We start from the raw sequence: 18,209 nt of genomic DNA, 5'->3' as shown, positions 1-18,209 counted from the left end.
GTATGAACAACGGTATTTAATTACATTTTAGTATGTGCATATTTCTTTTCATGCTTTGTCTCAGTTACTCCCCCTTTAGGGGCAGCTGCTGCTTTTCTCCTCCTTTTCTTGGTGTCGAAGGTCTGAATTTTGTGGAGATAAAGGCATGCTTCAAGTCATGGAGACTGCTCTGTTTGTTGAACATTAGGTTCAGCTAATGTTTTGTGGCGCCTTGATGAGCAGTTTGGCAGCTCCCCTGAAGAATGCAACCTTTGGGTATTAATAGACCAGAAAACTGATTTAATGGTCTGTGTACCTGTGAAAGCGTTTGCCTCAAGGAAGGCAAAAGGAAACCATTGTCTGGTTCTGGTTTAGAAAAAAAAAGTCTCCTGCTGAGAGACTAAATTGTAATGCTGAAGGTGGAAACCCCTCCCAGGCCAAATGGGTTGTATTGAGCTTTGAGGTTCCAAAGGAGGGTGTTTCAGAGCCCCACTGCTGTCAGGCTATATTGGGGTGGGGCCCCAGCCATATCCTGTCCCAGTGCTGGGCCAGCTCGCTGCCAGCCTGGCTCCCAGGGCCGAGCTCTGCCTTGGGGGAGCGTCAGGGGCCAGCTCCCAGCCCCAAAACTGGTCAGTGTTTCAGTGTGGGCTGAGTCAGAAGCCGGATTTTCCTGGTTTCTCAAGAAGCTGACGCGCGCTTTGCAGCCCTGCTGAGATGCATTCCCAGGAGCCAGGCAGTGTGTGGACAACAGGACTTAATGGACCAATGCATTTCCTAACCTTCTGCTATTTTTGATCTCGTAATGGTGAAATGAGATGATGCCTAATTTATTGTAAGTTAATTGGGGGCAATCCAGCAAACAGGGAGGGAGAGGACTGATCAGAGTGAGTGATGACACAACTTTGAGATGATCCATCTTCCCTCAATGCAGAGACACTTGAGCTGTTCAAAAAGCTCTGTTTTAAGGTGGTCTGAAAGTAATGCTGGTGCCTGGGGCAAGTCCAGACCTGCAGGGCAGCCTGCAGCAGGACAGGATGGGCTGCTGAGGACCTCTGTCCTGCTACAAACATACCCTGGATGTGAGACAGGCTCTGGAGTCTGACACACCCCACTCTGGTCCTTGAAAGTCCCATTCAGGCACTGTGGTGGCCGTCATGCCTTGAGCACAACCACCCAAGTCTGCATTCAGCTGAGCTACTTGAAAGCTCCCACGGGGTTTTCAAACTGAGCTTTCTCCTCAGGAAGCTCAGGTGTGCCACAGCAAGTTGATGGCTGTCACCCTCCTGTTAATATAGGCAACACCTGCTTGACCTCTACATCAGAGTTGGGGTGGTAGGACCCAGTTCGTGGAGCCTTCTTTGATCAGCAACTTTTGCAATAAGTGGTTTATTGGCAGGTTAAAGCCACAAAACAGCCACCTCCCAGCAAAATCATCCCTGAAGCACTATAACCATGTGCTTCAGCAGTTTTCATCCCAACTTCTGCACCCTGGAGGGGATTTCATCACTTTGGGGAGAGACAATAAAGGTCACAGCTGGGAGGGAGCTGTGCAGTGGGAGCTCTGCTGGAGGAAGGAGCGCTGCAAAGGGCCTTGATTGATGGCATAATCCCATCAGCCCCCAGACACACCTCATTATCCAAGCCAGTGACAATCAGATCATTAGTTACATTATCACCCACTGCCTTGGTGCCCGGGAAATAGCGAGGATAAGTAATGGGATATTTTTAGTTTAAATTGTGGTTTGAACATTTTAATTAAAAGCTTATTATAATCAATCTGTTTCTAACATCCTTTCCTTCACCCTCATTCATAAAAATAAATTATCACTGTGGAAAGCCAGTGTGTGAGTATATCCTGCTCCTGGCCAGTGGCAGCTTCAGAGCCTGGGTTTACTCTCCATGTGGCTACGTGCACTGGGCCAGCCCACATTGCGTGCACAGGCAAAGCTGGTCGCTGGGGCAGTTCACCAGCCTTCCCATGCTGGCCCAGTATGAGGGATGTTGCAAGTCACTTAAGCAAAAGTGATGATCTGCTCAGACATCCATTTATATCTTGGAGGTGAGAAGAGCTGGAAACACATAGACTTTCACCAATCCTAAAAGAAAATTGTCTTCTCAAAGTGCTAGCATTTTTTAAATGTCCCAAATCTTCCCCAAAGTTCTGCTGCAGTGGCTGTAAAGGTCAGCACAAAAGGTAACCCCCAAATGGCTGAGAGAGCAGTTAACAACATGGGGGTACCAGGCAGCTTAACACTCAGTATTTGCAGTGTTTTACTCCGAAACACATTGAGAGTGTAAGAATAAATACAAAGTTAATCATAAAAAAAAATTTAAAATAATTAAGTCATTGGCTAGACTTTGCCTTGACCTTCTCAAGGCTCATCACTGGTCCCAGCCTGCATAAACAAAAGGAGACTTAGGCTTTTAGATGCTTCATTTGGGCATTAAACTTTTTCCAGCAGTTCTGGAGTTCAAAGCAGTAATACTTCCCCTGCCAAAGAGAAATCAACAGTTTTAACTGAGGAATTTTCTTAATTGTTTAAAAAAAAAAAAAAGTATTTGTAGTAATTATCTCATCGGAAATCCACACTGTGTGATGTATCAATCAGCAGGGCTAATACACTTGCAAACTCTACAGTTTTCTGAAGTCCCAGTAGGTGATTTGTGCAATGTGGAGTTGGCAACAAACTATTTCCACAAATCAAACAAACTTGGTTTGTAACATACATTGCAAGTGGTGACTTAACAAAGCAAAAGAGTAAGTCCAAGACCTTGACCTTGATAAAGTAAGAACATCCAGTTCAGGAAAGAAATAGAGTCTCTTTTCCAACTATGGAAACAACTGCACTGTTACAGGCTTCCAGATAAATTAACCGACAGCTGCAATAGGATCCATAATTCATCTTGTCTGTGAGGATGATACAGGAGACAGTGCTGGAAGGCTCCCTAAGCTCAAGGTGCTATCATCCCCCACTCTCCCCTTCGCCACCAAGCAAATGATTTTGTTGTAGAAGTCTGTCAAGTCAGTCATACGTTTTCCCCTTCATAAATCCATGCTGATTACTCCCAATCACTTTCTTGTCTTTAATGTGTTCAGAAACAGTTTTCAGCATAACTTGTTCCATCCCCTTCCCAGGGATCAAGGTGAGACTGACCAGCCTGTGGTTCCCTGCAGCCCTCTTCCTTTCCCTCCTTGAAGATGCCAGTGACATTTGCTTTCTTCCTGTCTTCAGGATCCTCAGTGCCGTGGCTATACAAAGATTATAAGGAGTGGCTTCGCAATGACATCAGGCAGCTCCCTCAGTGCTCATGGGTACTTCCCATTGGACCCAAAGATTTGTGCATGCCCAGACCTTACCTGGGCTTCCTCCATAGTGGGTAAATCGTCATTGCTCCATAATTCCAAGCCTGGGAGATGATCTGGTCTCTGCTGGCTGCATTTAGTGCTGCTGCTCCCTTTTTTTGTGTGTACACCTTTCATTTACTCAAAAGTAAGAGTCTTTCCCTGACTCTTGAGGGTTGCAGATGCTGCTTGCTCAATTAAGGGAGTTAAAACTTCAATGAGTTTAGTAGGTGATGATGCTAACATGATTTTTTTCCATCTTTCAAACAACTTGACCCCCAAAAATGAAGTACAACACTCTGAAATTTCACTGTTATTCTGAACTTAAGCACATGTCCAGCAAAAAACCACTAAATCCAAAGAGCTGTGGAGGCTGGATGGGCCATTTCTGCACTTACGCGCTTTTCCCTCCCCATTTGCCAGCTGCCTCTTTGCCCCTCTGTTCACGGTTCAACACTGGAGCAAAGCCTTCCCAAACCTTTGAAGGGGGCATACCGTGTTGTGGGGCACTCCTGACATGATTTGCAGCAACTGTGTCTCTCCAAGGAACTTTTCTTCTTCTAAAGGATGGGAGTTGGGCAGCATAAGACAAAGAAACCCCAGTGTCACCTTCCACTGCTGGGCGCTCACAGCAGGCAGCCCAGCCTGCTAGGCTGGATACAGAGGAAAAAGATGAGTTGTTGCTTCTCTCCCCCAGCCTGGGGTGGAGTGATTAAGGAAGCAGTGAATTGAGTGTTCCAAGCACATTTGATTGCTTGTCATGACCTTGTTACACAGGTCCTTTTGGAACATCACTTGTTGGCTAGAAGCCACACACACACGCAGATGTATACAAACACACAGAGCCTGCTTTGCAGCTGGATTCCCTACAGTACTTGAATTATTTGCATTTTGGTGGTGCTTAAGCCAACATTTCTCCGTTGTCATCTATGGTAGGCTGACAGAAGTCCCTCATCCTGTGTGGCAGGGAACAGGAGGCTTGGATAGATGCCAAAACACAGAGCCAGGGGAGCGCAGAGGAGCTGGCAGGGTCCTTACCCGAGGAGAAAAGGGACAGGGAGAAGCCTTCACCCATGATAGATGGGTTCCACGAGAGCAGCATGGCAAGAAATCAGAGCTGAGCCCTGCCTTGGACATTTGGAAACAAACCATTTATGTGGCAAGCCAGTCTCCAATTATTAAAATGGGGATAAAAGGAGCTCTCATGGAGAAGCAGTCTGAGGCAGCAGTAGTGACATTTTCTGTGTCTTAGGTCTAGGGTTTCACACAGATGTCCAGAAAGAATATCTAAAAATATCACACCACCATAGTACAATTATTTATGTGCACATTAATACAGAACACCACATGGTCTCTGTCTAATTAAAGCAAAAAAATCTATTACATAAGCTGACCTTCAAATAAAAAGAAATTTATTACCTCTGCACTTACATGCTCTAAATCTGACTTTGGAATGCTTTGAATTGTTTCAGTGTACCTAGTGAAGCATTTGTTTCTTCTTGACACAAACTAACCAAGAAGAGGTCAACCTTGCATCTATGGCATGCCTGAAATATGTTTCAGAGGCACCATGTCCTGGAAAATAGGCACAAAATGCCCAAATGCGGTGCTGGCTGTTCTGTTTGGGCTGAGCTGGACAGTTCTGGGCAAGTAGCTCCTCTCAGTGTCTCAGTGTATGTGTATGTCAAGTGGAAATTACACAGGCTCCCTTGGAAAGCATCTTGACACCCCTGGATGAGAATTTCCACAAGAACGAAACAGCGTCTCCTCCAATCAGCATTCACATACAAGTCTGTGTAAGTAAAATGCTAAAAAATTAGTTGCTAAAAAAATTAGTGCTTTTCAATCTGATCACAAAACTGAGATACTACATCTCCTGTCTTGAGTCCCCTACCACCCCATCTCAGCTGTCCCACTTCCAGAATTGAGATTAGGGGAACTGCACAAAACTAAATCCATTCCTTATACAATAAGTGGGGGAAAAACCCCAGACTTTAAAAACGTTCCTAACTAGTACCTGAAGGACCTAATTCAACCAAAAAGTTGTAGTTTCATTTACATACAGCATGATTTCCCTGGATCCACAGGTTCTTCTGCAAGAAGGCCTGGGATTTTTTTTCTCTCCTTCTGTAGAGCTAGCACAATACTCAAGTTTTCTTTCATCAAGTACCAGACCAGCCTGTTAATCATAAAAATCTCTGCTGGATTCCCCGCATCAGCATCTGCTAAGCTGTGGTTTGGAGATTGTCACCTTGTGCTTGTGCACCATGGTGGAGTGTTGCTGCCTCATGTGCCTGCAGAGGAATGGCCAAGGGAGTGGAAAAAGCTACTGCTTTGCTCAGGCATCTGGCTTTTTTGGGAACTGGCCCGTTGGGATGTCGAGGGAGAGCATCACTCAGCATCTCGGGGCTGTGTTGCAGGGATTTGCTTCCCGCCCACTGCAGGCAGCTGACACTGCCTTGCCTGCCCTTCCTTTCTCTCCATCCACCCCTGAATTTACAGAGCAGCAGCTCCCAGCACCCCTTCCCAACCATACCACGATGGTTTTTCCTCCCCACCCTGCAATGCTGGTGCCAGCAGCTCCCAGTGCCAATGGTCGCTAAGGCACGGACACAGCAGGGAGTACCACCGCAGCCACGGCTGCTGCTGCCCACTGGTGTTGTCTGTGATTTAATTCCTCTGACTGAAAAGCCCCTGCTCATGTGTTCAGTGGTCTGACAGTGCTTCAGGCTGTGTATGTGTAAATGGAAAATGAATTAGAAGATATTATGAACAACTTCAAAAGCTCAGGCACAGGTGTTTGATCCTTGACAAAGAGTGGACAGATTATACTCTTTCATTACCAACCAGGAGAAGAAACATCAGGATTGCAGAAGAACATGCAGGAGGAGTCCTGGCCAAGCAGACAGAGATCTGCAGTGCTGATGAGAACAGAACAAAATATACAGGATTAGTTTAAGTGTACAGATCTTGGATCATGACAATCACAAGTGTTTTATTTGCAGTTCTATTTATTTCCTTCAGATAAAAAAAAGAAAAAAGCAGTTGCCTTCGTCCCTTTGCTTCACACCTGAACACCAGCAGCTTGGGATATTATCCCACTGTCAGTGCATAAGGTCTAGCAGGAGGTCCTTCTACCTGTGTATCTTACTCCATTTTAGGGTCCAGTCTTTATCTGTGGCAAATGAAGAATTCCATCCCTGTTATGAGCTAGACTTCCTGCACTCCCCATGTGAATGATATCTGATGCACCTCAGCAGCAGCAGATGCTCCCATGCATCAGTGATCCTTCACTGTGCAGGAGCATCATGGAAACAGGGGTTTGGCCTCAGTGCGGGCAGGCAGCACCACTCAGTCCAACAGCCACAGTGAAAATATTCCTCAGCCATGACTCAAATTTTCATTAGTACTTAGTAATGCTTTTCCTAAGAATTGACAACCTTCCTCTAACTCCTTACCTTTGCAGTACAAGGGAGCAGAGCAAAGCCTGAAAGCCTGAGTGCACATCCCGTGTCTCACCTCCTGTGATCCTCCTCAGTGCCTGTCAGGCCCTGGTTGTACCATCAGTGTGTCCATTGCCTCTGCTGCACCCACTGCAGGAGCTACAGGGACATGACTCAATCTGGCTTGAGGCAAGGAATGGAAAGGAGCTGTGTGAGCTCTTGTTGCCCATACTTGGCACAGACAAACTGAAAGCAAGGGTCAAAACCAATCCTGACTTAAATCCCTGTGCATTTTGCTCCTGTGCACCTTTCTCTTGACCTATCAATTACTCTTCCCACCACTTGACATTTTGCTAGCTAATGAAAAATGTGTCTGGTCTTCTCCTAAGGCAGACTCAATAGCACAACCCTTTCCATCTTCCATATGCAGAGGGAAAAGGTCACAGCCATTTTAGAAACATCCAAGTGTCTCTGGCTGAAGTGTCCCATCAAAGAGGGATAGCCTTGAGGAGAACACCTTTTATTGGCTAATCTAGCCATGAACTGCATCTTCAAAATGGAGGTTTTTATTTTTGAATGCTTTTGGTTCAGCATCCAGCATGTGCTGCCCAGCAAGGAGTCTGTCTTCACTGCAGACCACACTTCTACCATTGCTTATTGAAATGGTGTGAGTACTGACCAGGAAGAAGAAAACTTCTTCTACAAGTGAACTATCAAGTTATTGCAAAAGAGAACCTGGAGAAATGACTGTGAAGTCTTGAAGACTCATGTCAGTTTGTTAGTATGTAAGCATCTGTAACTAACAAGATCATTGTGAACTCATGGTACTGCTCTTTCAGTCAGTACTACAAAGTCTCTTTAAAGCAAAACAAAATTAGACTGGAGAAAAACATTCAACTGTACTACTAGTAAAATACTGTATTGGATTCATGAGGAAATAAAGTGAATTCACCTGAGGAATAAAGACTATCCACTCGTGCCAAGAAAATCCTGTGCAGTACAGCTTCCTCATCCAAAATGCAGGTGGTACATTTCTAACAATCAGATCCTGTTCTTGCACCAAAGGGAGAAGGGAAAGGCCTACAGACATTTCAACAAAAGCATCACTAACACAGATGCAGCCGGTTCAGTGCATGTCAGGAGTGCTTGTGCCTGGGTGCCTCACTACGGCTCATGGAGAGCTTTGAAGGACAAGGGACCTCCTTGAGATGTCCTCTGCCATTCACAGAGTTGTCACCTGCAAATGAACACACTGCAGGACAGGAAGGGAGATTAAACAAAGGGAAGAAAACCCCAAAACACCCAACTTCAAGAAAAACCTTGAAAATTAAAAACCTGGATATTATGGGTCTGGTGCTTGGAAAACCCTAGACTAAGGCAGGATGTGTGTATGTAGCTTCCTTTCTGCCCAGCAGTTTTCTCTGAATACCCAGTAAAACTGTTTAGAGGCCTGGACTCTACAGTAAGAAAAAGAGGGATTGGATCACCTTTTTTGTTGGGTAAACCTTTAGATCCTGGGACGGTTCGAGCTCTCCTCCATTACACTTCTGCAGACAAATATTTGGAAAGAAAGCCACACTGGCCTCGGGAGACCATGGAGAGGGCAGGAGCTGAACATCCCACCTATGGCTTGTGTAGCTTCTCCTCATGCTGCCCTATTCCCCACTGTCCCAGCCATCCTGCCCACCCCCGGGCTGAAGGGCAGAGCCCAAGTCCCCATCACTCCTGCCCACACCACCACTGTGCTCTGGGAGACACCGTACCTGGCTCTGGCAGCAGCCTGACTTCTGCTTTTTGTCAGGAGGGAGTGGGAAGAAGGGAAGAGAAGCAGCTTGTCAGGAGCAGGCACAGCTCATACACATTTGTATAGCAAACACTGCTTCTCCCTCACTCAATTTTTGTCCCCTCTGATGAGGGAGGTGATAAAGAAGGATGGTCAAGGACACAAAGTTGTTCCTCCCTTGGGGGCAAGCACAGTGCGCTGCTCATTCTCCAAAAAAAAAAAAAAAGAAAATAAATTCAACATTTGTGCAGGATGACCCAAATTTCTCTTTTAAAATATGCATGAAGCTTTAATCTTGTTCTTTCCTCTGACATATAATTTAAATTCAGAGCAATGAAGGTGTCTATATCCTGGCAGACACTCAGCCCATTTCATTTAAGGCATTCATAAAATATTTCACTCACTGAGGATGGCTGACACTACAAAGAGCAATTCCTACATAACTGTAGAAGGTATTATGATACCATTGACATATATATATATTATTTGGCAATAATTTTTTTTTTTTATTGCCAGGGCAGAAGATGATAAAAGAAAAAAAATGTAATATCGAACAGGAGTACAAACAAGTTCACGTGAAGTGCCTAAGCCTTCACCCTGTAAGCTACTGACAAAATATAATCTGTTTGCTCTACACATTCATGCCAGACATTTCTCTTTTTCAGGCACCACTTGAACAGCTCTAGATGTAGGCACTGGGTTTGCAGTAGCCCACGTTGCCTGTCTCAAAGCACCGTCAAGGCCACAGAAAGAACTTGCCATAAGATAGATAAGCCACCACAGCGGGAATGTGAGATAAGCACAGAAGGGAGGAATTTGCAAGAGGCAGGTGCAGATTCCAGGTCTGATGGTGAGATCTGAGAACATGAGGCTCTCCATCACTCCTCATAGCTTCCAAGAACTCTTAATTTTTTCCATGTATTGCACACATTACCTGGGCAGCATCCACATTTTTAAAGCAGTGGAGAGAGGAGCTCTGAATTGGTAAGTCTGTCTTGACAGGTCTAAGTCCAGTCCATCTAGGCCCCATAACCATGATTAAAAAAGGCATCTGAAATCCATTAATATAAAATCTGCTTGCTTGCCTCAGTGTAATTGAAATGCAAATCTCAGCAAAACATCATGGCTAAACTAATGGTTTCCTCTTTCAATCACACAATGATGCCATTCTTAGAGAACAATTTGTGTGACACAAAGCACCCAGGCTCTGGATACCCCAAAATCTACCAGCACTTAAGCTTACAAATGTTAAAATTATCACATCAGAACATGAGAAATTAATTGCTGATAACAGCAGGACTTATCTGATGCACTCAATTTAAAACATGCTTCTTTGTAAATGTAATGAATTTCCCATTTAACAGACTTTTACATGGGACACAATTGTAGCAACACCTTTATCACAGCAAACATTTGCAAGCGCTTCAGAAAAAACCACACTAGTGCTGAAATAATGTTTGGGACAGCAGAGAATTCATGAGATGGAATAATTTTAAACAAAATTTCCAGTCCAAACAGAACCAGAAACAGCATATTATTTCATTTTTTAATGCATGACACCAAAAAATTGAAGAGTCTGACTCGCTAAATATCAGTATTTCAGAAAGTTCACTGCAAATCAGAATTTAAAAATCTGGCATATGTAGTACATTCACAAGTGTAATATATTATGTACAAATATGTAATGTAAGTGCATGTATATATACACATATATTGCAGTAATTATGTAGGCACAAAAATGTCAAATTTAAAAAAAACCCAAACCAGCCAGAGATTTTTGGCAAAAAATGTAAAGATGCTTGAGTACCTATATAAAAAGCACATTCGAATTCAGTCTTGGATCATTCTGTATTTGTTATCTATATGCTTATATCTAATAGGTTTTTTCTTGTTTTAGGGCCAGCTCTTCTAATACTCTTCAGTTTCTTCAATGCAAGTTCTTTGCACCTTAGTTCATAAAGGACTGAACCACATGGATAGAAAAACTGAAACAAAGGCCCTAACCCAGAGTGGTTCTTATTAGTGAGGGCCTTGGAGTTTCAGTAAGATATTAGAGTGTTAGAAAGCACTATGAATGTGTCCTACAAGAAGGTTGTCTGCTTGACCTAATGCCCACAGTCACTTTTTGTGAGGACAGGGATGAAGCAGACAACTGCAATTCCAACCTGCCAGTAACAACCTGCCACAGCGATGGAGAGCTTCTGTGTGGAGCTGTGACAGTGCTAAGGAAATACGGAACAAGACCAGTGAAAAGTTGCCATAGAGTTCCCAGCCAATGCCACCTGTGTTCCAAGAAGAACAGGACAGCTGTCAATCTCTGAGTAACGACATCGCACATCAGAAGCACGGTGTAATTCTTCAAGTTCTACTTCAAAACTTCTGGGACTTTTTTTGACCTCTGAAAAGCAGGAAGTAGATCAGGGCAAATTCACCTGCGGCATAAACCTATTTATTTCACTCGATTTAGATTAGATATGAAATTGGTTCCTACCAGGATTTTAAATGATGATTAGATTTGAAATGTCACTATCAGGCTTCAAAAAACGAGTAGAAAGGAAGTGGTGTTGAGCCACCTGGAGAGCAGCCATCCATCTTCCTGAAAGAAAATCATTAAATTCTTCGACCAGAAACCTATCAAGGTAGAGGACTTCTAACAGAAGGACTTCTAACCTTCTGGGTGTTGTACTTTCTCTCGCTGAGAGTTGCAGAACTTGCCCAATTTCATTATGGTCAGGATTCAAACCCTGTGTCCAAAGATCTGCGGCATCTGTACAAGACCTGTAACAGCTGCTGCTCGAAGGAGGGCAGTAATTTCTCTCTTATGTGCTGCAGCTGGCTGACAAGTTTGTGACACCATTCCAGTTGCTGGCAGACAGCTGTTCAGCAACTCTGCAAGTAATATAAAATGTGCAGAGGTTCTTGTGACTTGAACATCTTCAGCCCTCATGTCAGCCTTTGTCCAATTTAGCCAGGCAGATCTCACCACTTCAGTGGTGCTCATCAGTGGCACAGGTGGGAAACAAATGCAGTTTTGACTTATTTTGAGAGTTGCTCAGCATGATCTAGACTGAAACATCTTTGCATTGTAAATGAATCATTATGGGGGGAAGCAAGTATTAAGACCTAATGACTGCCTCCCTGTACCCCTGAACCTTGTCTGCAAACATATTCTACTTTAACAGCAAACAAAAACAATGATAAATCTTTAAAAATTTGATAAACCTCCTACCTTTAAAGCCCTATGAAATCACTACCCACCCTAAGCTTTTCTGACAGGCAGTATTGGAAACTTGGTTTCAGCAACTCCTTTGACAAAAATCAAAATTAATTGCCTTTCTTGTGCCAGCAGACACATGTTTCCCTCCCACTGAAGAAGATTAGAGGTGCTTTGGTGTGGATGCCTTTCCCCCAGGTGATGTCATTGTGGATTTGTGCTAAGCTCCATGTTTCATTGCCTGTACCCAGCCTCACTCACAGTGTAAAATACACAAGTGCTCAGCCATGATCCACCTCCCCTTTCCCACAAAACTGCAGCCTGTGTTGCAGAGCAGGTTAATGAACTGTGGATTCAGCTCTAAGCTTACTCACAAATTCCTTGTGAGCAACAACAGAGATGTTTTTCTTGCCTGAATGCTATTTTAACCTTGCAGAGTGCTGTTCGGTGTGTGTGCATCTTCTCCAAGTGCTGTGTGGATGGTAGTGAAATGTTTTGGAGGCACAACTGCCCCAGAAGGCCCCCGGTGCAAAATGGGTTGTCTGGGAAAGAGTGCACAGTGGGCACATGGGAATGCTGGGGAAATAGCAGTAAAAGGGGAAACACTGTTCCATCAAAGTTTGGGTGAGTAAGTTTTCAAAACATATTTAGGGACTGACAAATTATAGGATCAATATTTGGACCAGAGGTTTTTAAAAATTGCTTCAAAGTTGTTCAAATTTGGCCCTCATAAAAATGAAACCTTTACCATAATCTATGATAGGAGAAAACTTTGAGGTCAGTGCTTGGTTCCTATTGAAACAGTCCAGCAGCAATATCTAGTATGCTGAAACAGTATTATCATACTCTCTCAAATACAGTTATGAAATAGGTAAAAAGCAGGGATAAATTAATATCTGGAGTCATATCCAGCTTTCCGAGGTGGCAAGGAGATCACTAGGAATGTTAAAATCAAATCCACAGACAAAAGGCAACACTGTTCTATCTCATTACACTTATTTTAAAGGATTAGAATACAGACATTCACCCAAAGAGTCAATCTTGTTGAGAAAATAAGGTGGAAAGGGTAACTGCAACGAGTTAAATTTTTAGAGAGGCATTGAAACTATTTAGATTTTTCTCTTTGGGTGCACAGAGCAAATTAAAAAATCACAAAATAGTAGAAGAAAATCAGGAACATGGAAAGGAAATCTGCATGTCTGTATGCCAAGGTAAAAGGTATTAATAAAAGAAAGGAAGTATCTTTATGAACAAACAAAGCATGGTGTCCTTCTAATGAGGACTGCAAACTCTGCAGCGCACAGACAAAAAATGTGCAAGAAACAGCTTGTAAATGGTATTAAAAATAAACAAAAACCCCCGATGACCTACCCAACACTTTTTTGAACTCATTAAGGTTAGAATCTAGAGGACATACAGATGACCAACATGTGATAGAATTTTCTGGAGAAAATAAACCATGGTCAAACACCTCAGCGAGTCTTTACATCTGCAATTATCATTAAGTAGTTTGAAGAGGTTCCAGTGCTAGACCTACTCCCTCTTTTTGAGTAGAAGACATGGGAGATCTTTCTCCAGATGCAAAATTGGCAGAAGGACTATGGAATAATGGACAAAGTGAAGAGAAAGTGAAGATGGGGCAAAAGGACAGAATAAGCAGTAGCAAATGGCCAGGACCTAATTGAATGTGCCCTGGATCTTTCCAGAAACTCTGAGATACAGTAGCTGAACAGCTCTAAGTGGTGTGCACCCTCTCTCCTGGCACGGAAAGGAAGGGGAAGGTGGAGACATGATAACAATATTCCTAGGAGGTGCCAGGGCCACCACAGAGCAGGGATTATCAGATAACAGGAAAAACGTTCTGTGCTGCAAAGAAGAGCAGAGCTGATATTTCCCATCCTTTCCAATACAAGTAAATGGGGCATCAAGTGATGCTAGTGAGTGTCAAGTTCAAAATGAAAAAAGTGAAGAGGTTGATTCCCACAGAGGACAGAGAGAAGATGATAAATTCCTGGTTGAATGACATTATGGAGGCTAAAAATGCTATATGGGCTCAAAGGAGCACCTGGAAGACTTTATGAAAGAAAAATCCATCACAACCTATTACACAAAAGTTACTATCTCTGTCTTGAAGTTCTCCTATGGCATTTCTGCCTGCAGCTAAAAACGTGGGTTTGGAATTACTGCTCTCGGTTTACCTTGACCTTATCCTCTCCTTTAGGCATCTGCTGCTAAAAGCAGGAAACCTGGCTATGTGTGTCTTTGCTCTTTTGCCAAGAAAAGCCTCTCTTTTTCTCTGATTACTCTAGCCAACAGGAAGCAGAGTACAGACCTGTCCTAAGAGGAGAATTAGAAAAATACTACGTGAAGTTAAAGAAATCTTTTATCAAAGTGCAAGACCAAAGTTCCTATTGCACCTGTGTATGAAACACTGTGTAGGCAGTTTCTGTTTGCTTTTAATCAGATCCATTTTCATCTTTCACTTTGGAGTCTCAAACCCATTACTAAATTTCAGACAGAGTGCTAATCACTGGAACCAGGCACATGTGAGCTTTTTTCCTCAAAAGAGATCAGAAATGAGCACAAGAAGGCTAGAAGTTGAGATGTATTAATTAGTCCTTCCAGTGGCAACCTTATCCAGAAGATGTCACCAAAGCACAAGTAGTGCTCAGAGTCCCTAGAACAAGGAACATAAATGGAAGGACTTCAGACTTGTATAAAAACCACTGAAAAATCAAAAAGGATGTTGAGAGAACACCTCAAAACGTTGTGTGATAGCTGACCCCAAGCCACAGCAAAAACCAGGTGGTTGGTCAGGGTGAAACCAGTGCCTGGAGCAAAGGCTCTCAGTGCTTCAGAGAGCTTGGTCTAGCATGGCAGAAATGTGGATACTACTGCAACCTCAAGCGGATCAGCAATTAACAGATGATATCTGAGAGGTTAATATCATTTCACTTCTTTGTGACAGCTGAGTGCAGGTATGAGCCAGCACGACTCATCCTGATTAATGCACTGTTGTTCAGAACAGATCCTATTGCGGGGAAAAGTTCAACATAAAGAACACAGACCAGGACATCAACCAGCAGGAACTGTCCTGAGCCCTGAGCCTTGTGTTCAAGGGTTTTCTTGACCCTCTCTGGCAGCAGGAGACGAGCCCCATTCCATCACATTTATCCTGCTCTAAGAAGAAACCAAAACAAATCTACCTGATAATGGTAAAATCCACAGGTGCTTTAGGACTGACAGTGTGTTAGAGCGTATCACCACCTGCGTACCACTCTCCACAGACCTCCCTGACTAATGTGTTCTAGGAGCAATTAGAGTATGAATAACAGAGCTTTTAAACTCAACACACCTTTATTCAGATCTTGTTTATGACTGCCCAGTTTGCACCATTTTGAGCAGAAGGTTAAAAATAAGACTTGCTCCAGTGGTATTTGCACTATTATGGGAAAAGATTTTGTAAGAGGTGCTCCTAGGAAATGATGCATAATAGTGACATATTATGAGAAATCACATTCTCCTGATATCATTTGGCAGGTTAAGCCTTATTTCTAGGAAACAGGCTAATGGAAACTGTGTCCTTTTGGATTCCGTATTAATCAAAACAATGTCATGAGACCAGGTCTACCCTAAAAAGTAATCTGAAGGTATATCTGTATGAATTTCCAGTGTTCTGAAGCAAGCAGTAGTCTAAATAAATTTTGTTATATGCATCTATAGTTCATATATATATAATATATATAAAATATATATATATACAAGCACACACTATTAGGAACAATTCATTGCCACAATTAGATTTTCAGTCTACCCAATGCAATAAGGAAGTCTTCTGTGAAAATTAGTGCTACTTGAAAGTCTGTACATCTAGCACCTGCTAAACAAAACAATTTTTCAATTTCTAAAAATTTACAAAAAACAATTTAACAAGTAATGAGGTGAAAAGAGAACTTCTTTAAAAGCAGAATTAATTTGGGATTCAAAAAGTGAATAGCATGCTTCTTGGCTGAAGATGTTCAAATTGCAGACAGGGCTCTTAAAAAAAGTCAATTCATGGCATCTGGTCTTGTTGCTCATGTCTGAACAATCAAGCCATTGCTTTGTTTCAGATAAACAGTTTCCTTAGTGATCTCAGAAAGTCAAAAACCACGGCAACAGAAGAAGAGGCTTAGCTGCACACACATGGTTAAAGCAGTAATAAAACTGCTGTTCTACTACCATGTTGGATCCCAAGTCATGACAAACAGACAAAATCAGCATCCTTAGACACCATATAGTCCTGAAGTCCCCTACAGGCTATAAATTCAACAAGGTAAGAGGGTCAGGAAGTTAAAAGCATTCCTGGGAGAAATCGGCTGTGTGGTAAATGTAATTCTCCAGTGCTTGTGTTGAGGAGCTGCCTGGTTTGGAGAATCCTTTCTAGAAAGCTCCTCTGATTCACCTCTCTTTCTGAAAAAAGGATTTGCTTTCTGTTTCTCTAAGTGAGAATAAGCAGAAGTGGAAGGAGTGGAGCAAGCTGATTTTTTAGCAAAAGCTAGAACTGGACATCAGGTCCAGTTATTGACAAAGATTCTTCTCTTTGTCACATATCAAGAAGGTCAAAAACTTCGTATAAGTGTAAATTGACATCAAAAGCTAATGCCTGATTAAGCATAATTTGGGAGATTAGGCAATGTAAACAGGCATCCAGCCTTTCTGTGTAGAGCAAAACCAGAATTTTAGCCTCTGGGAATCTCTGTTTGCAGGTCTACCAGGCAATAAATCACTGGAAATGCACAGACATTTTTATGACAGTAATCCTCCTCCATTACATAAACTCATTTCTTTCTCTCTTTGTCATAAACTAAAAGAGGATGCTTGACAATAAACACTCACAATTCTCATTAATTGGCTGCTGTTTGTGCAAAACCTCCCTGGTCACACATAGACCTGGACAAGGAGTATAGTTAGGAAGTAGGATGCTGTTGGCCAAGCAGAACCAGCATGGTTCAACTAGGTAACTGAGGAGATATTCACAGTTTTCAATTTCAGTAAGATTTCAGTGTACACTTCTATGAGCAAAGATACATACAGAGAAATGAAAACAAGTCAAGTGATGCTGAAATCCACTTTTCTTTCTTTTGGTAATTTGCAAGTAGATCCAGATCCTATTCTGTGTAGACATCACAGTTGGCCTTGCTGGTAGACCCCAAGACTAACATTTTTTTTTAAAGTACTTCCAAATGCAACTGGGGAGCTACTGTAAGCTATGAAACTATGTGCAATTGGAAAGTCCCATTTTATTTCACATGCTGGTCAATTACTCTTCTGTATTTTCAACCTGTGCTTATCAGTGTTTGCAGGTTATACATATAGCAATTAAAAAGAAGTCATAATTAAAAGAAAATTACTAGGTCTTTACACCCAGTTTTATATTCTGTTCTGTGCTGTTGTCTATATTCATGGAGCATAGAACATTACATACTGCTCCTTTATCATGTTTTATCATATGTAGCTGCCATACTTATTTCTTGTACTCTAAGGAGTTACAGTCTTGGAGTTTCCATAGCTGGTGTACCCAGAGGACAGACTACTTAAAAACGGTATGGAAAATGTAAGGAAATAAGTGTACCTTTGATTAACTCAGAGCCCTCCTTCTTGAGGAGGTTACATTAGAGCTGATCTCTCCCTTTCTTTTCTGAATGTTTCCACTGCAGGCAACAAAAGAGAAGCATTAGTTCAGAAGCCACACTACCATGGTGGTGATGATCCACTGCCAAATTTGGCACTGGTGCCAGGAACAGAGATTTGAGCTGACACTAAGTCACAATGTCTTTTAAATTTATTTGGCATCAAACATCAAAAAGGTTTGTCATCAGTTTCCTGTAACACAAGTACAGCAGCCTGACAGGAACAGTAAAGGCTGTAGCACTTTTCTCTGTCAACCTGGGTTCTCAGTGTTCATTTTTCAAACATAACTCCTTTATCTGTGTTGCTCTGTTGGAGGAGGTGCAGAGACAGTTCCTACTCAAAACACAGTGTGTGTGAGGCTGCGTGAGCTCTGCCTCCTGGTCCTGGCTGTACAATTTGCTCCCTTAGCTGAGACAGTATAGCAGTGATCAGAAATAGCAGAATTGAGTGTAATATGAGAAGAATCTGTCTTTCACTGGTGAAAAACATTGGTCACATCTCTGATGAGACGCGACTCTGACAGTTGTCATCCCATCACCAGTACTTCTTACACCAACCTGTGGCCCCTAAATCAGGAGTTTGTCAGGGACAGGTAGGTATTTTCTCTCAAAGTGCAGAGAGGAAAAAGAATTCTGAACAGCACCATAATTAGAGACTACTATTAGGAAAAAGGGAAAAGAAGGTTAACTGAGTTCCTGTGACCATTCAGATTGATAAGGATTGATAATTAGGATAACCTGTGGATAACTCACAGGCTTAACCTGAAGTATATAG

Source organism: Corvus hawaiiensis, chromosome 3, assembly GCF_020740725.1.
Source record: "Corvus hawaiiensis isolate bCorHaw1 chromosome 3, bCorHaw1.pri.cur, whole genome shotgun sequence".
Classification (NCBI taxonomy): domain Eukaryota; kingdom Metazoa; phylum Chordata; class Aves; order Passeriformes; family Corvidae; genus Corvus; species Corvus hawaiiensis.
Note: the sequence above shows the minus strand (reverse complement) of the source record.